The sequence below is a fragment of the Gorilla gorilla genome, chromosome 11 (genome assembly GCF_029281585.2).
Source record: "Gorilla gorilla gorilla isolate KB3781 chromosome 11, NHGRI_mGorGor1-v2.1_pri, whole genome shotgun sequence".
In the NCBI taxonomy this organism is placed as follows: Eukaryota; Metazoa; Chordata; class Mammalia; order Primates; family Hominidae; genus Gorilla; species Gorilla gorilla.
This window is the reverse complement of record NC_073235.2, coordinates 105044952-105062496: the sequence shown is the minus strand read 5'-3', so window position 1 is coordinate 105062496 and position 17545 is coordinate 105044952. Positions and strand designations below refer to the sequence as shown.

General features: G+C 41.2%; 1 protein-coding gene across 4 annotated transcripts in view; it reads right to left on the bottom strand.

Annotated features, from left to right (window-relative positions):
- The window catches only part of BMPR2 (bone morphogenetic protein receptor type 2), a 188560-nt gene that overhangs the window by 116998 nt on the left and 54017 nt on the right, over positions 1-17545 (bottom strand). The window contains exon 1 of one of the 4 annotated variants that reach the window (XM_063695102.1): positions 495-514. The exons of the other annotated variants lie outside the window; for them this stretch is intronic. The gene's annotated coding sequence lies outside the window, so the exon portion shown is untranslated. Of the gene's footprint in view, positions 1-494; positions 515-17545 lie in introns of those variants that run through there. 4 annotated transcript variants of the gene reach the window in all.

The window sequence follows — 17545 nt, the reverse complement described above, 5'->3', positions numbered from 1 at the left end:
CGCCCAGGCTCGAGTGTAGTGGCGAAATCTTGGATCACTGCAACCTCCACCTCCCAGGTTCAAGTGATTCTCCTTGCCTCAGCCTCCCAAGTAGCTGGGATTACAGGCACCTGCCACCATGTCCAGCTAATTTTTTTGTATTTTTAATAGAGACAGAGTTTCACTATGTTGGCCAGGCTGGTCTCAAACTCTTGACCTCATGATCCGCCCACCTCTGCCTCCCAAAGTGCTGGGATTACAGGTGTGAGCCACCACATCCAGCCAATCTACAATCTATTTTTAGAGGGAAAAGACCGTATTAAACACCAGCACAATGTAACTGCATTTTTAAAATTTATGGCTAGGTGCAGTGGTTCACACCTGTAATCCCAGCACTTTGGGAGGCCGCAGTGAGTGGATCCTGAGGTCGGGAGTTTGAGACCAGCCTGGCCAACGTGGTGAAACCCTGTCTCTACTAAAAATACACAAATTAGCAGGGCGTGGTAGGTACATACCTGTGATCCCAGATACTCAGGAGGCTGAGGCGGAAGAATCACTTGAACCCGGGAGGTAGAGGCTCAGTGAGCTGAGATGGCACCACTGCATTCCAGCCTGAGCAACAGAGCAAGACTCTGTTTCAAAAAAAAAAAAAATGTATGTGAGTGTGTGCACATGGGCACAAAAAGGGTCTACAGACTATATCCCCAAATGTGGTAGGATCATGAGTATTAATACACTCTTTGCTCTATTACACTAATACTATATTGAAATGAATGCCCAATAGGCCCATCATTATGATTTACAGACTCAAAAACACAAGCAAACATAAAATTGTAGAGCTAAAAATTATTATGCATATCTAATGAAATAAAATTATTTCAACAATGTATAATTTTCTTTCTTTTTTTTTTGAGACGGAGTTTCGCTCTTGTTGCCCCGGCTGGAGTGCAATGGTGGAATCTTGGCTCACCACAACTTCTGCCTCCCAGGTTCAAGCATTCTCCTGCCTCAGCCTCCCAAGTAGCTGGGATTACAGGCATGCGCCACCATGCCCAGCTAATTTTGTGTTTTTAGTAGAGACAGGGTTTCTCCATGTTGGTCAGGCTGGTCTTGAACTCCCAACCTCAGGGGATCCACCCACCTCAGCCTCCCAAAGTGCCGGGATTACAGGCGTGAGCCACCACGCCCGGCCTGTGTTAATTTTCAAATTTCAAATTCTTTGTACAAAATTGTTTGTGGCCGGGCGCAGTGACTTATGCCTGTAATCCTAGCACTTCGGGAGGCCGAGATGGGCAGATCACGAGGTCGGGAGATCGAGACCATCCTGGCTAACACGGTGAAACCCCGTCTCTACTAAAAATACAAAAAAAATAACCAGGTGTGTTGGCGGGCACCTGTAGTCTCAGCTACTCAGGAGGCTGAGGCAGGAGAATGGCATGAACCCAGGAGGCGGAAGTTGCAGTGAGCCGAGATTGTGCCACTGCACTCCAGCCTGGGCGACAGAGCAAGACTCCCGTCTCAAAAAAAAAAAAAAAAAAAAAATTATGTTTGTAGGGCTAGGCATGGTGGCTTACGCCTGCAATTGCAACACTTTAGGAGGCCAAGGCGGGAGGATCACTAGAGCCCAGGAGTTTGAGACCAACCCTGGCAACATGGCAAAAGACAGGTAATAACAAATGCTGCAAGGGTCTGGAGAAAAGGGAACCCTTATACACTGTTGGTGGGAATGTAAATTAATAAAACTACTACGGAGAATGGTTTGGAGGTTCCTCAAAAAACTAAAAATAGGCCAGGTGCAGTGGCTCACCCCTGTAATCCCAGCACTTTGGGAGGCTGAGGTGGTTGGACTGCTTGAGCCCAGGAGTTTGAGATCAGCCTGGGCAACATGGTGAAACCCTGTCTCTACAAAATATTAAAAAATTAGCCAGGCATGGTGGCACACATCTGTAGTCTCAGGTACTTGGGAAGCTGAGACAGGAGGATGTCTTGAGACTGGGATGTTGAGGCTACAGTGAGCTGTGATCGCCCAACTGCACTCCAGCCTGGGTGACGGGGGAGACTCTGTCTTAAATATATAAATAAATACAAATATAAATAAATAAATAAAAATGTTTGCATATCTTGTGGGACTCCTATACAAAAAAGCATCTGGATAGCATTTTCAAGTATATGGTGACGCAACATAGCCAGTATGTCACATATTTACTGCACTTTAAAAAATCTCTAGGCCGGGTGTGGTGGCTCACACCCGTAATCCGAGCACTTTGGGAGGCCAAGGCAGGTGGATCACCTGATGTCGGGAGTTCGAGACCAGCCTGACCAATATGGTGAAACGCCACCTCTACTAAAAATATAAAATTAGCCAGGCATGGTGGCGCATGCCTGTAATCCCAGCTACTTGGGAGGCTGAGGCACGAGAATCGCTTGAACCTGGGAGGCGGAGGATGCAGTGAGCTCAGATCGTGCCATTGCACTTTAGCCTGGGAAACAAGGGTGAAACTCCATCTCAAAAAATAAATAAATAAATTTCTAATTCACTGAGAAGATTATTTGGCTTTGTTATTAAAATTTAAAAACGTAAGATACACGACTTCCAAATGTAGAGTTAAGTTCTAGAGAAAAAGAAGGGTAAATAAAACAATGGATCATTCCATCCAATATTACATAGAACATTTTAGAACATGTATAGTGTTCTAATAATCACTAGTGACCTCCACAAAACATTTCAACACAAAAGTGTTCCACATGTAGAACACATCTAACTAAAGTCTTAAAAGTTTTTGATGTAACTATATACACCAACACCAACACAAAAAACAAATTACATAATTTCTCTAGGTTTTGTTATAAAAATTTTTTTAGAAATTTGTTGAATTAAACTATCTTTAACACTTCATCTCTCTCAATATCTACAGATTTCTTCACAAGCACATGTGCCCCAAATTATTTCAAAAATAAATTTTCTTATAAAAAAATAAATAAAATGAGGATACTTTCATCCATCTCTATTCTATGTTTCTAAGTTCAAATTCACTTAGAAAAACCTGCCCTGAGAATTATTTAGCAATAATTTAAAGTGGTAACCTACTTCTTTTATTTGAAAGGTTAAAATTTTGCTGAGCAAAGTTAAATATTGTAAATGACAAATAATCGAGACTAACAGAAAAGAAAGCGAGCAGAGAATAAAACTGTATCTCCTTCTTTAGGGCCATAAAGTTCTCAATGATATGCAGTTTTATGCCCCAGGGGATATTTGAAGATGTCTGGAGACATTTTTGGTTGTCACTACAACCTGTGGTAGTACCACTAACATTTGTCGGTAGTACCACTAACATTTGTCAAGGATGCTGGCAAAATCTTACAATGCACATATGGCTCCTCCACATACACACACAGAAATTATCTGGAAAAAAAATTATCTGGTACAAGATGTCAATGAGCTAAAGGAGGAAAACCCTGCTCTGAAGGCAATTACAAGGTAATATATCTTCCAATTTAGTGGGCAAAGACCAATAGTCTCTACCAAAAATAAAAATAAAAATAAAACAATTAGCTGGGCATTGTGGCACATGCCTGTAATCCCAGCTACTTGGGAGGCTGATGCAGGAGAATCACTTGAACCAGGGAGGTGGAGGTTGTAGTCAGCCGAGATCGCGCCACTGCACTCCAGCCTGGGTGACAGACCAAGACTCCGTCTTGAAAAAAAAAGAAGAAAGAAAGAGAGAAAGAGAGAGATAGAGAGAGAGAAAGAAAGACAGAAAGAAAGGAAAGAAAGAGAGACAGAGGCAGAAAGTAAGTGTTGGTGAATATATAAAGAAATTGGAATCCTTGACCCTTGTACACTGTTGGTGGGAATGAAAAATGGTGCGCAGCCGCTATGGAAAACAATATGGAAGTTCCTCAAAAAATTAAAAATAGAACTACTACATGTTCTAGCAATTCTATTTCTGGGTATAAATAGAATACAGTTTTCCCACTGTATAAAAGAATTGGAAAAAATCTTGAAAAGCTATTTGTACACACACAGCCATTATATTAGTCAGCTTGGGCTACTGAATACCACAGACTAGATCATATAATCCTATCTGAGCAGTCCAAGATCCAGGTGCTATCCATCAGTTCCTGGTGAGAGCTCTCTTCGTGGCTTACAGATGGCCATGTTGTTGCTGTGTCTTCCCACAGTGTAGAAAAAAGATCTGGTGTCTTCCTCTTCTTATAAAGGAACCAGCCCTATTGGATTAGGCCCCAACCTTATCTTATTTAACCTTTATCATCACCTCCTTACAGGCCTTATCTACAAACCCAGTCACACTGGGAGTTAGGGTTTCAATATATGAATTAGAGAACACAATTCAGTCCACAGTACACATGTTCACTGCATTATTATTCACAATAGGCAAGAGGTGGAAGCAACTTAAATGTACATCAACAGATGAATGGATAAACAAAATATGGTATATACATACAAGAGAATATTATTCAGTCTTTTAAAAAGAAGTAAATCCTGTCACATGCTACGACAAGGATGAACCTTGAGGACACTATGCTAAGAAAAATATGCCAGTCACAAAAGATGAAATAATGCATACTTATATAAAGCATCTAAAACAGTGAAACTCACAGAAACAGAAAGTCAAATGGTGGTTTGTTGCCAGGAGCTAGAGGGAGGGTGAAGTAGGAAGTTGTGTTTGGTGGATGTAGACTTTCAGCCATGCAGGATAGGGGGATTCTGGGCATCTGTTGCGTAACAATGTGCATGTTGTTGGCGATATTGTACTATATACTTGAAAATTATTGGGAAAGTGAATTTTATTATACGATTTGCCATAGTTTAAAAAAAAAGAAAGGAAGTACCGATATACGCTAAAACATGGATGAACCATGAAGTTAATCACAAAAGACTACAATTTATAGATTTCAATTTATATAAGACACCCAAAATAGGTGAAGATACTGAAACAGAAAGTAAACTAGTATTTACCTACAGCTGGGATAGGGGAGTGTGTGTGGAAAAGAACTGGGAATAACTGCTAATGAGTACAAGATTTCTTCCTGGGGGACCATAGAAGCATATGAGCTATAAAGTAACCGATCACTGAAATTTGAGGATAACAATTTTAAGATTCACTCAGACTAACTCCCTCTGTAACAGGTTAACCCAGATAAAGTACATGACTCCCCCAAGAAAACATTTCCATTATCCCACTTTCAATGCATTTTATAATTTTTTTTTTTTTTTTGAGAGACAAAGTCTCGCTCTTGTCCCCCAGGCTGGAGTGCAATGGCATGATCTCGGCTCACTGCAACCTCCGCCTCCTGGGTTCAAGCGATTCTCCTGCCTCAGCCTCCCGAGTAGCTGGGATTAGCGGAGCCTGCCACCATGCCTGGATAATTTTTGTATTTTTGGTAGAGACGGGGTTTCACCATGTTGGCCAGACTGGTCTCGAACTCCTGACATCAGGTGATCGCCCACCTCGGCCTCCCAAAGTGCTGGGATTACAGGCGTGAGCCACCGCACTTGGCCACATTTTATAATTTTTTTTTTTTTTTTTTTGAGACGGAGTCTTGCTCTGTCGCCCAGGCTGGAGTGCAGTGGCGCAATCTCGGCTCACTGCAAGCTCCACCTCCACCTCCTGGGTTCACGCCATTCTCCTGCCTCAGCCTCTTGAGTAGCTGGGACTACAGGCACCCGCCACCATGCCCGGCTAATTTTTGTTTGTTTGTTTGTTTTTAGTAGAGACGGGGTTTCACCGTGTTAGCCAGGATGGTCTCGATCTGCTGACCTCGTGATCCGCCCGCCTCGGCCTCCCAAAGGGCTGGGATTACAGGCGTGAGCCACCGCGCCCAGCCTTTATGATTTTTAAATAAAGTAAATTAGTGACAATTCAACCTTAGTGTTTAGAATTTCAAAAAAGATATTTATTGCACTCTTACGTTGATCCCTGCTTTCCCTTCAAAGTAGAAGAGAGAAAATAAGAGAAGAAAACTTTGAAAGACTAGTATTAAGAATATTTTCTTAATCCTAGCACTTTGGGAGGCCGAGGTGAGCAGATTGCCTGAGCTCAGGAGTTCGAGACCACCCTGGGCAACACAGTGAAACCCCATCTCTACTAAAATACAAAAAATTAACCAGGTGTGGCGGCATGCGCCTGTAGTCCCAGCTACTCAGGAGGCTGATGAAGGTGATTTGCTTGAACCCGGGAGGGAGACGTTGCAGTGAGCCAAGATTGTGCCACTGCACTCCAGCCTGGGTGACCAGAGCAAGACTCCATCTCCAAGAAAAATAATAACAATAATAATAATATTTTCTATGTGGGAAAGCAAATAAATACTAGTCAATGTGTATTTAATGTCTTAATAAATATACAACACCATTTCATGATTAGGAATAGAAAGGATCATTCTCAATGTGATAAAGGCATCTATGAAAAACACACAACTGCTCTCCCTCTCCCTCTCCCCGGTCTCCCCAGTCTCCCCGGTCTCCCTCTGATGCCGAGCCGAAGCTGGACTGTACTGCCACCATCTCGGCTCACTGCAACCTCCCTGCCTGATTCGCCTGCCGAGTGCCTGGGATTGCAGGCTGGAGTGCAGTGGCGTGATCTCGGCTCGCTACAACCTCCACCACCTCCCAGCCGCCTGCCTTGGCCTCCCAAAGTGCCGAGATTGCAGCCTCTGCCCGGCCGCCACCCCGTCTGGGAAGTGAGGAGCGTCTCTACCTGGCCGCCCATCATCTGGGATGTGAGGAGCCCCTCTGCCCGGCTGCCCAGTCTGGGAAGTGAGGAGCGCCTCTTCCCGGCCGCCATCCCGTCTAGGAAGTGAGGAGTGTCTCTGCCCGGCCGCCCATCGTCTGAGATGTGGGGAGCGCCTCTGCCCCGCCGCCCCGTCTGGGATGTGAGGAGCACCTGGGCCCGGCCGCGACCCCGTCTGGGAACTGAGGAGTGTCTCTGCCCGACCGCCACCCCGTCTGGGAGGTGAGGAGCGTCTCTGCCCGGCCGCCCAGTCTGAGAAGTGAGGAGCCCCTCCGCCCGGCAGCCACCCCGTCTGGGAGGTGAGGAGCGTCTCCGCCCGGCAGCCGCCCTCTCCGGGAGGTGGGGGGCAGCCCCCGCCCGGCCAGCCGCCCCGTCCGGGAGGGAGGTGGGGGGCAGCTCCCACCCGGCCAGCCGCCTCGTCCGGGAGGGAGGTGGGGGGCAGCCCCCGCCCGGCCAGCCGCCCCGTTCGGGAGGTGGGGGGCGCCTCCGCCCGGCCACCGCCCCGTCTGGGAGGTGGGGGGCAGCCCCCGCCCGGCCAGCCGCCCCGTTCGGGAGGTGGGGGGCGCCTCCGCCCGGCCACCGCCCCGTCTGGGAGGTGGGGGGCGCCTCTGCCCGGCCACCGCCCCGTCTGGGAGGTGGAGGGTGCCTCTGCCCGGCCACCGCCCCGTCTGGGAAGTGAGGAGCCCCTTTGCCCGGCCGCCACCCCGTCTGGGAGGTGTACCCAACAGCTCATTGAGAACGGGCCACGATGACGATGGCGGTTTTGTCGACTAGAAAAGGGGGAAATGTGGGGAAAAGAAAGAGAGATCAGATTGTTACTGTGTCTGTGTAGAAAGAAGTAGACATGGGAGACTCCATTTTGTTCTGTACTAAGAAAAATTCTTCTGCCTTGGGATGCTGTTAATCTATAACCTTACCCCCAACCCCCTGCTCTCTGAAATATGTGCTGTGTCCACTCAGGGTTAAATGGATTAAGGGCGGTGCAAGATGTGCTTTGTTAAACAGATGCTTGGAGGCAGCATGCTCGTTAAGAGTCATCACCACTCCCTAATCTCAAGTACCCAGGGACACAAACACTGCGGAAGGCCTCAGGGTCCTCTGCCTAGGAAAACCAGAGACCCTTGTTCACATGTTTATCTGCTGACCTTCCCCTCCACTATTGTCCTATGACCCTGCCAAATCCCCCTCTCGGAGAAACACCCAAGAATTATCAACAAATACTAAAAAAAAAAAAAAAAAAAAAAAAAAAGAAAAACCCACAACTAACAGCATACTTAATGGTGAAAAACTAAAAACTTTCCTTCGAAGATCAGGAACGAAACAAAAATGTTGGATTCCCCAAACCTATCCAAACTTGTACTGGAGATTCCCCTAGCCAGGGAAAGGAGACAAAAACTGAAAGAAGAAAGAAAAAGAACAATGAAATAAAAAGACATACAGATTAGAAAGGAAGAAGTCAAGTCATCTCTGTTTGAAGATGGCATGGTCTTGTATTCTGCAATGTTGTTGAACTTTTATTAGCTCTAGTAATTTTTTATAGGTTTATATGCAAATCCTAAGGAATCTACAAAATCCAAATTTGCTTGTATATAAGCAAATCCTAAGGAACCTACAAAAAAATTACTAGAGCTAATAAAAGTTCAACAACATTGCAGAATACATCAATATATAAAAATCAATTGTATTTCTGTACACTAGCAATGAGCAATCCAAATGCGAAATTAAGAAAATGAGCCCATTCATAATAGCATCAAAAGAACAAAATTATTACGAATAAATGTAACAAAAGAAGTGCAAGATTTACACAATGAAAACGGCAAAACATCACTGAAAAAAAGTAATCTTATCTAAACAAATGAAGAGACATCCCATGCTCACTGATTATAAGACTTAATATTTATTAAGATGGCAATACTCCCCAAATTTATCTACATATTCAATGCAATCTCTTTCAAACACCAGCTGCCTTTCGAGTAGAAATTGACAAGCTGCTGCTTTATATGGAAATGCAAAGGACCCAGAATAGCCAAAACAATCTTGAAACAGAAGAACAAAGTCAGAGGATTCACATTTCCTGATTTCAAAACGTAATACAAAGCAACAAATAAAGACTGTAGCACAGTGTGGTACTGAAATAAAGACAGACATGCACATCAATGGAATGGAATTGAGAGTTCAGAGATAAACCCTTACATATATGGTGAACTGATTTTTGACAAGGGTGCCAAGACAATTCAATGGGGAAAAAATTACCCTTTTCAATAAATGATGCTGTGATAACTAGATATCCATGTATAAAAGAATAAAGTTGGATCCCCTAACCTTGTATCATAAGCAAAAATTAACTGAAAATGGATCAGAAACGCAAAACGTAATAAGTAAATCTATAAATATCTCAGAATAAAACATAGGTGTAGATCCTTTATGATCCTGGATTAGGTAATAGCTTCTTAGCTGTGATACCAAAAAGCACAACAAAAGGAAAAATAGATAGAATGTCAACAAAATTTAAAACTTCTGTGCTTCAAAACACACCATAAAGAAAGTGAAGACAACTCACAGAATGGGGGAAAAATTTACAAGTCATATAACTAACAAAGTACTAGTATCCAGAATATAAAAAGAACTTTTATTTATTTATTTATTTATTTATTTGAGACGGAGTTTCGCTCTTGTTGCCCAGGCTGGAGTGCAATGGCGTGATCTTGGCTCACTGCAACCTCCACCTCCCGGGTTCAAGCGATTCTCCTGCCTCAGCCTCCTGAGTAGCTGGAATTACAGGCATGTGCCACCATGCCTGGCTAATTTTGTATTTTTAGTAGAGGCAGGGTTTCTCCATGTTGGTCAGGGTGGTCTCGAACTCCCAATCTCAGGTGATCCGCCCACCTTCACCTCCCAAACTGCTGGGATTATAGGCATGAGCCACAGTGCCTGGCCATAAAAAGAACTCTTACACCTTAACCACCTGACCCAGCAATTTCACTCTTGGGTATATGCAAGAGATATAAAAACATATGTCCACAAAAAAAACTTGTACGTTAATACTCATAATGGCATTATTCATAATAACTAAAAAGTGGAAACAACCGCATGTCCATCAATTGATGAAAGGATAAAGGAAATGCAGTATATCCGTAATAGAATATTATTGGGCAATAAAAGGGAATGAAGTGCTGGATATATGTTACAACATGGATGGACCCTGAAAACATTATGCTGAGTGAAAGAAGCCAGACACCAAAGACTATATATTATATGATACGACTCAACTTACAGGATATGTCTAGAACAGGCAAATTTGAGACAGAAAGTAGATTAGTGGTTGCCAGAGGCTTGGGGAGGGAGTGAATGAAGAATTACTGCTAATGGACATGGGACTTCTTCGTGGTGTAAGAAAAATGTTCTACAACTGACGGCAGTGACAGTTGCACAACTGTGGATACGCTAAAAAGCACTGAATTCTGCACTTTAATGGGTGAATTATATGCTATGTAGATTATATCCCAATAAAGCTGTTATAAAAAAGAAAATGTATATATGAATGGAAACAATTTTATAAAATAACATTAAAAAAGTTAAAATTTATTGCAACAATTGAAAATATAAGAAGAGATACAAATGGTCAGGTTGAAATTCCTAAAGAGGTAAATTTAGAGTTTTTTGGCTGGGCGCAGTGGCTCACACCTGTAATCCCAGCACTTTGGAAGGCAGAGGCGGGTGGATCATGAGGTCAGGAGTTTAAGACCAGCCTGGCCAAAATGGTGAAACCCCATCTCTACTAAAAATATAAAAATTAGCTGGGCGTGGTGGCGCCCGCCTGTAATCCCAGCTACTCTGGAGGCTGAGGCAGAAGAATCGCTTGAACCTGGGAGACAGAGGTTGCAGTGAGCCGAGATCACGCCACTGCACTCCAGCCTGGGACCGAGCAAGACTCCATCTCAAAAAAAAAATTTAGAGTTTTTGAGGAAGCCCCAAAATAAATGCTAATTAACTAAAAATTTTCCATGTGAATAAAATGGGAAAGCATGGAAATAAGGAAAAAAGAGATATGAGAGGAACACAATTCTTACTGCAAGGCGAAATATTTTGCGAAGACCTAGTAAAGAATTCTAGAGTCATGTTTCTTGAAAAACTTCCAAGTTTAACAAAGCCAATTCGGGCTGAGGTTATTTTCAGTACCACTGGAAAAACTGTATGAAAAGAATACATCATTTTCTAGGAATAGGACCACATATATAAGTTAGAATTATAAAATATTACTTGGAAAGAACTAGAAGTCAAATTTTCCATAATAAAGCAGGAATTCATCCTACCTGTAACATCTCTGACAGATGATCTACTTAGATGTTTTCAGGGGTGGCAAGCTCACAAATTCAAAAGATAGGCCATGCATTGTTTCAATTTAAAAAGCTTAGAAGCAAATTAGATATCTTTGTCAAGATAAAACTAAGTTTCCTTTTCTTTTCGGTTTTTGTTTTTGTGGGTTTTTTTGTTGCTGTTGTTGTTGCTTTTTTTTTTCTTGAGACAGGGTCTCACTCTATCCATCAGGCTGGGGTGCAGTAGCACAATCAGGGCTCACTGCAGCCTCAATCACCTGGGCTCAGGTGATCCTCCCACCTCAGGCCCCCAGGTAGCTGGGACCACAGGCGCAGGCTATCATGCCCAACTAATTTTTTTGTAGAGACGGGGTTTCACCATATTGCCCAGGCTGGTCTCTAACTCTGGGCTCAAGGGATTTGCCCGCCTCAGCCTCCCAAAGTGCTGGGATTACAGGCGTAAGCCACTGTGCCTAGCCAAGATAAAACTAAGTTTTCATGAAAATGGCCAGTTTATTATCACTATTACCAGTGATGTACCATTTTATAGTTAACTTAGTATAGAAAGAAACATAGTATAAGAAATGCTTTTTTGAATCATGACCAAATGCAAAGGTAAACATAAAACTAAAATAAAAATTTCATGGAACAATACTTAAGGCAGTCATGTGTGGTTTAATGACAGAAATATGTTCTGAGAAATTTGTTGTTAGGTGACTTCATCGTATGAGTATCATAGAGTGTACTTAGAGAAACCTGGATGACATAGCCTATTACATACCTAGGCTATATGATATAGCTTATTACTTCTAGACTATAGGATAATTGTATAGCTATTCCACTGAATACTGTAGGTTGCTGTAACGCAATAGTATCTGTGTATCTAAACACAGAAAAAGTAGAGCAAAAATACAGTATGAAAGATAAAATATGGTATACCTGTATAGGGCACTTACCATGAATGGAGCTTGTAGGACTAGAACTTGCTCTAGGTCAGTGTGTGAGCGGTAAGTGAATGTGAAGGCCTAGGATATTACTGTACTCTACTGTAGACTTCATAAACACTAAACTTAGACAACATTAGTTTTGTTTTTTATTTCCTTGATAATAAATTAACCTTAGATTACTTCATAAACTTTTTAACCCGTGATTTAACTGTTTTTAACATTTTTACTCTTATAATAAAACACTTAGCTTAAAACACGAACATACTGTATAACTGTACAAAAACATATATATATATATGTATTTTTTTTTTTTTGAGACAGGATCTGGCTCTGTTGCCCAGGCTGGAGTGCAGTGGCATGATCTCAGCTCACTGCAACCTCCGCCTCATGGGTTCAAGCAATTCTCCAGCCTTAGCCTCTGGAGTAGCTGGGACTACAGATGCCCACAACCACACCTGGCTAATTTTTTTGTCTTTTTTCAGTAGAGACGGGGTTTCACCATCTTGGCCAGGCTGATCTCAAACTCCTGACTTCAGGTGATCTGCCTGCCTTGGCCTCCCAAAGTGCTGTGATTACAGGCAGGAACCACCACACCCAGCCTACCCAGCTTATTTTTGAATTTTTTTGAAGAGAAGGGGTCTCACCATGTTGCCCAGGCGGGTCTGCAACTCCTAAGCTCAAGTGAGCTGCCCACCTCAGTCTCCCAAATTGCTGGGATTACAGGCGTAAAAAATATATATATATATATATATATATATATATATATATATTTTTTTTTTTTTTTTTTTTTTGAGACAGAGTCTCACTCTGTCACCAGGCATGAGTTTGAGCCCAGACTCGGCAACATACTGAGATCTCATCTCTACAAAAAATAAACAAAATTAGCCAGGCATGGTGGCACACCTGTAGTCCTAGCTACTCGGGAGGCTGAGGTAGGATGCTCGCTTGAGCCCCAGAGGTCAAGGCTGCAGTGAGCCAAGATTGCGCCAGCCACTGCACTCCAGCCTGTGTAACAGAGCAAGACACTGTCTCAAAAACAAACAAACAAAAAGATTAGGAAACAAAAAGAAGTCAGAAGGAGCCAAATCAGGACTATATTGATTTTCCATTGAAACTCTTCAAAAATTGCCCTTGTTTGATGACAGGAATGAGTAGGAGCATTGTCATGGTGGAGAAGGACTCTTTAGCAAATTTCTCCCTAGTGTTTTTCTGCTAAAGCTTTGATTTTCTCAAGACATTCTCATAATAAGCAGATGTTATTATTCTTTGGCCCTCCAGAAAACAAGCAAAATACCTTGAGCATCCCAAAAAACTGTTGCCATGACCAGTCCACTTTTGCTTTGACTGGACCACTTCCACCTCTTGGTAGCCATTGCTTTAATTATGCCCTGTCTTCAGGATATATTGGTAAAGACATGTTTCATCTGTTATAATTTTTTTCAAGAAATGCTTCAGGATCTTGATCCCATTTGTTTAAAAATTCCATTGAAAGCACTGCTCATCTATAGCTGATTTGGGTGCAATGGTTTTGGCCCCCAATGAGATGAAAGTTTGCCCAAGTTTAATTTTTCAGCCAGAATTGTGTAAGCTGAATCACTTGAGATGTCTGTGATGTTGGCTATTATTTTTGCTGTTAATCATTTGTCCCCTTCAAATAAGGCACAAACAAGGTTAATTTTTTCCTTGCAAATTTCCTTGCAGTCTGCCACTGCAAGCTTCATCTTTAACACTGTCCTGTCCTTTTTTATTTATTTATTTTTTGAGACAGAGTCTCGCTCTGTCGCCAGGCTGGAGTGTAGTCGTGCGATCTTGGCTCACTGCAATCTTTGCCTCCCGGGTTCAAGCAATTCTCCTGGCTCAGCCTCCCGAGCAGCTGGGACTACAGGCGCACACCACCACACCCAGCTAATTTTTGTATTTTTAGTAGAGACGGGGTTACACCATGTTGGCCAGGATGGTCTCGATCTCTTGACATCGTGATCTGCCCGCCTCAGCCTCCCAAAGTGCTGGGATTACAGGCATGAGCCATCATGCCCGGCCTGTCCTGTCCTTTTTTAAAACGAGTTATCCATTTGTAAAACTGCTGATTTCTTTGGGGCACTGTCCCCATAAACTTTTTGTAAAGCATCAATGATTTCACCATTCTTCTACCAAAGTTTCACTATAAATTTTATGTTTGTTCTTGCTTCAATTTTAGCAGAATTCACGTTGCTTTGGTAGGAGCTTTTTTCAAACTGATGTCTTAGCCTTCCTTAGTGCCTCAAACTAGATCCTGTTCAAGTTTATTTTGGCACAAAAAATTTTTGAAAAACATGCAGAGTTTTTTCATAATATGCATTTTCCATAAACTTTCTGAGGTCCCCTTGTGTATCTATCTATATATATCTATCTATCTATCTATCTACCTACCTACCTACCTACCTACCTATCTATTACTCCTATTGGTTCTGTTTATCTGGAGAATCCTGACTAATACAAGTCCTAAAGATCCTGGAGGTCCAGTAAAGATGAAATTTAGCAGAGAGCATGCTTGCCTCTAGATCTAGCAAAGTAACATTCTTGAACATCCTAGACAGATGCTACCTTACCAGCTGGCAGATGGCTATATGATTTTCAGTCTCAAAGGTTAATTTAGATATAGGACTTGCTTACAGCTAGATCTGGCAAGGCAACACTCTTAAATATCCTTACTAGATACTACCTCACCAGCTGGCAGATGGCTATATATGGAATAAGGCCAGGTCAAACCTCAAAACAACAAAGTAGATTTAACAGCTGAGGATCCCTTTATCATTTTAGTTAACAACAACGACAACAAAACAGATTTCTGCTGCCTTTGATGTATTTTGAATTAAGGTAAAAACTTGCAAAACAAATGCCAATGCTATATGATAAAATGACTTTAAGATCAGAATCTGAGAAACAGAACAGATGTACCTATCTGTTGCATATTAGATAACATCTAATCTAGGATCATTTTAGTTTTAAAATAATAAAATAATAAAATCACAAAATAAACAGTCAACACAAACTATAATTAAAGAATGAGCGAGGCTGCAACTTATACTTAATTCATTATTATTTATGCTAACTTACGGTTTTTTAACCTTAGTAATACTTGCATTTTGTACCAGATGATTCTTTGTTGTGGAGGCTGTCCCACATATGGTAAGACGTGTTACAGCATCCCTAGATTCCATCCAGTAAATGTTAACAGCATCTCCTAGATGTTACAACCAAAAAATGTCTCCACATATTGCCAAATGTCCTTGAGTGTAAAATCACCTCTACTTAAATACCACTGTGCTAATGGAATGAAACAGCATGGTACAGAAAAATCTCAAATAACCGGTAAGGAATAAATCATTACCTGGTGTTAGATATTAATTACTTTTCTGCTTATATGTGAACATGGACAACCTTTGTGATCTGAAAATTAACATTTCAAATTACAAAATGAAAACAAATCTTAAAGGAATTTTCTGACTGCATAAGCCCTTAAGAAGCCTTGATGAAAGAAAGGGAAGAGAGTTAATAACATTCATCATTTAAAATCTGCTGTACTGTTTTGCTTCATACTAGTTATTCTACATAATTTATTGTTTTTAATGGCAACCCCAAACACACATTTGTACATATGCACACACATACCTATACTTAATATATAAGTACCTATATTTATATATAAAAAGAATATTTCTGGAAAAAAGTAAGAAACTTAACAATGGTCACTTTAAATATGAAGAAAAAGAATTAGAGATCTAGAGTAGAAAAAAAGAGTTTTTCATTGGCTACTCTTTTGTACTGTTAGAATTTTAAAACAGTCATTGTGGCTTAACAATGGGAATAAGTTCTGAGAAATGCCTTGTTAGGAGATTTTGTTATTGTATGAACATCATAGAGTGTTCTTACACAAACCTACATGGTATAGCCTACTACACACCTAGGTTATATAGTCTATTGCTCCTAGGTTACAAACCTGTACTCTATGTTACTATACTACTGAATATTGTAGGCAATACTAACATAACACAATGTTAAGTATTTATGTATCTAAACACAGAAAAAGTACAGTAAATATACAATATTACAATCTTACGAACCACCATCATATATTCATTCGGTCTGCTGTTGACCAAAAAACATCATTAAGTGGTGCATGACTATAAATGAATGTTTTACATTTTCAATTTTAAAATGCATTTAAATAAAACAAATTGTAATATAAATGTATCACTTTACAGATTAGAAAACTGAGACTCAAAGAGGTTTAATTGACCATGCTCACTGAAAAGCAGTATTAACAAAATTCATATCTATGTTTGTATTACTCTCAAAACTCATCAACAGCAACAGAATACCTTGAAAAACATGTGTCTTATTTTTAACATCATCCAGAGGGAGCAATTTTTGTATTCTAATGTATTTATCTTTATACCATGCTTTCTACACAAAAGACAATAAAATATATGCAAAATCTATTATAGCTCCAGCAAAGGAGACATGATGGACACCAAAACATTAAACTGTTACTTAAAATTTCTTTCCCAGAATCTTAATGAAGTAGCATATTTTAGCAGATTGAAGTTGTTTAACAGCTGAGGAAATGTATCTTGGTCTCCTCTAATCGTGAAAAATCCCAATTCTTTCTAAAGTTTTTAATCATTTAGAGTTCTTAAAATATAGATTAAGTTCGTCAAGTTTTTTTTTTTTTTTTTTGGAGACAGAGTTTCGCTCTTGTTGCCCAGACTGGAGTGCGATGGCGCGATCTCAGCTCACTGCAACCTCCGCCTCCTGGGTTCAAGCAATTCTCCTGTCTCAGCCTCCTGAGTAGCTGGGATTACAGGCATGTGCCACCACACCTGGCTAATTTTGTATTTTTAGTAGAGATAGCGTTTCTCCATGTTGGTCAGGCTGGTCTTGAACTCCCGACCTCAGGTGATCCACCTGCCTCAGCTTCCCAAAGTGCTGGGTTTACAGGTGTGATCCACCACGCCTGTCCAAGTTGTTAATGTTATAAAATGCTTTGAATGAAAGTATATATAACCAAAGGACCCATCCATTTGGCAAGCTGGGCAAAAAGAATGGGTCAAAATGATTCATCAGTAATGTCAGTCAAAGTTAGCAGTCCAGAAGATCTACTCTAGGCATCTACCTTACTTAAATATACATCATTAATCCCATCCTATAATGCAATTAACTTAACCTTAGCCCATTCAACAACTCCACATATTCAACAATTCCACATATTCAAAGTCTGAAGAATATTTTAAAAAGTAAACAATCCCAACTCTCAAGAAATGTGTAATCTAATGGGAAAGACAATCATGTAAACAGTGAATCATAAAACAAAAAGACTGTAGCACTTCTTTCAACAAATACTGCATACTGCTATAACTGAACTGTGTTCCCCCCAAATTCATATAATGAAGCCCTATCCCCCCTCAGTGTGACTATATTTGGAGATAGGGCTTTTAGGTACTAATTTAAGTTAAATGAGATGATAAGGATGGGGTCCTAATCCAAATGCATTGATGGCCTTATAAGAAGA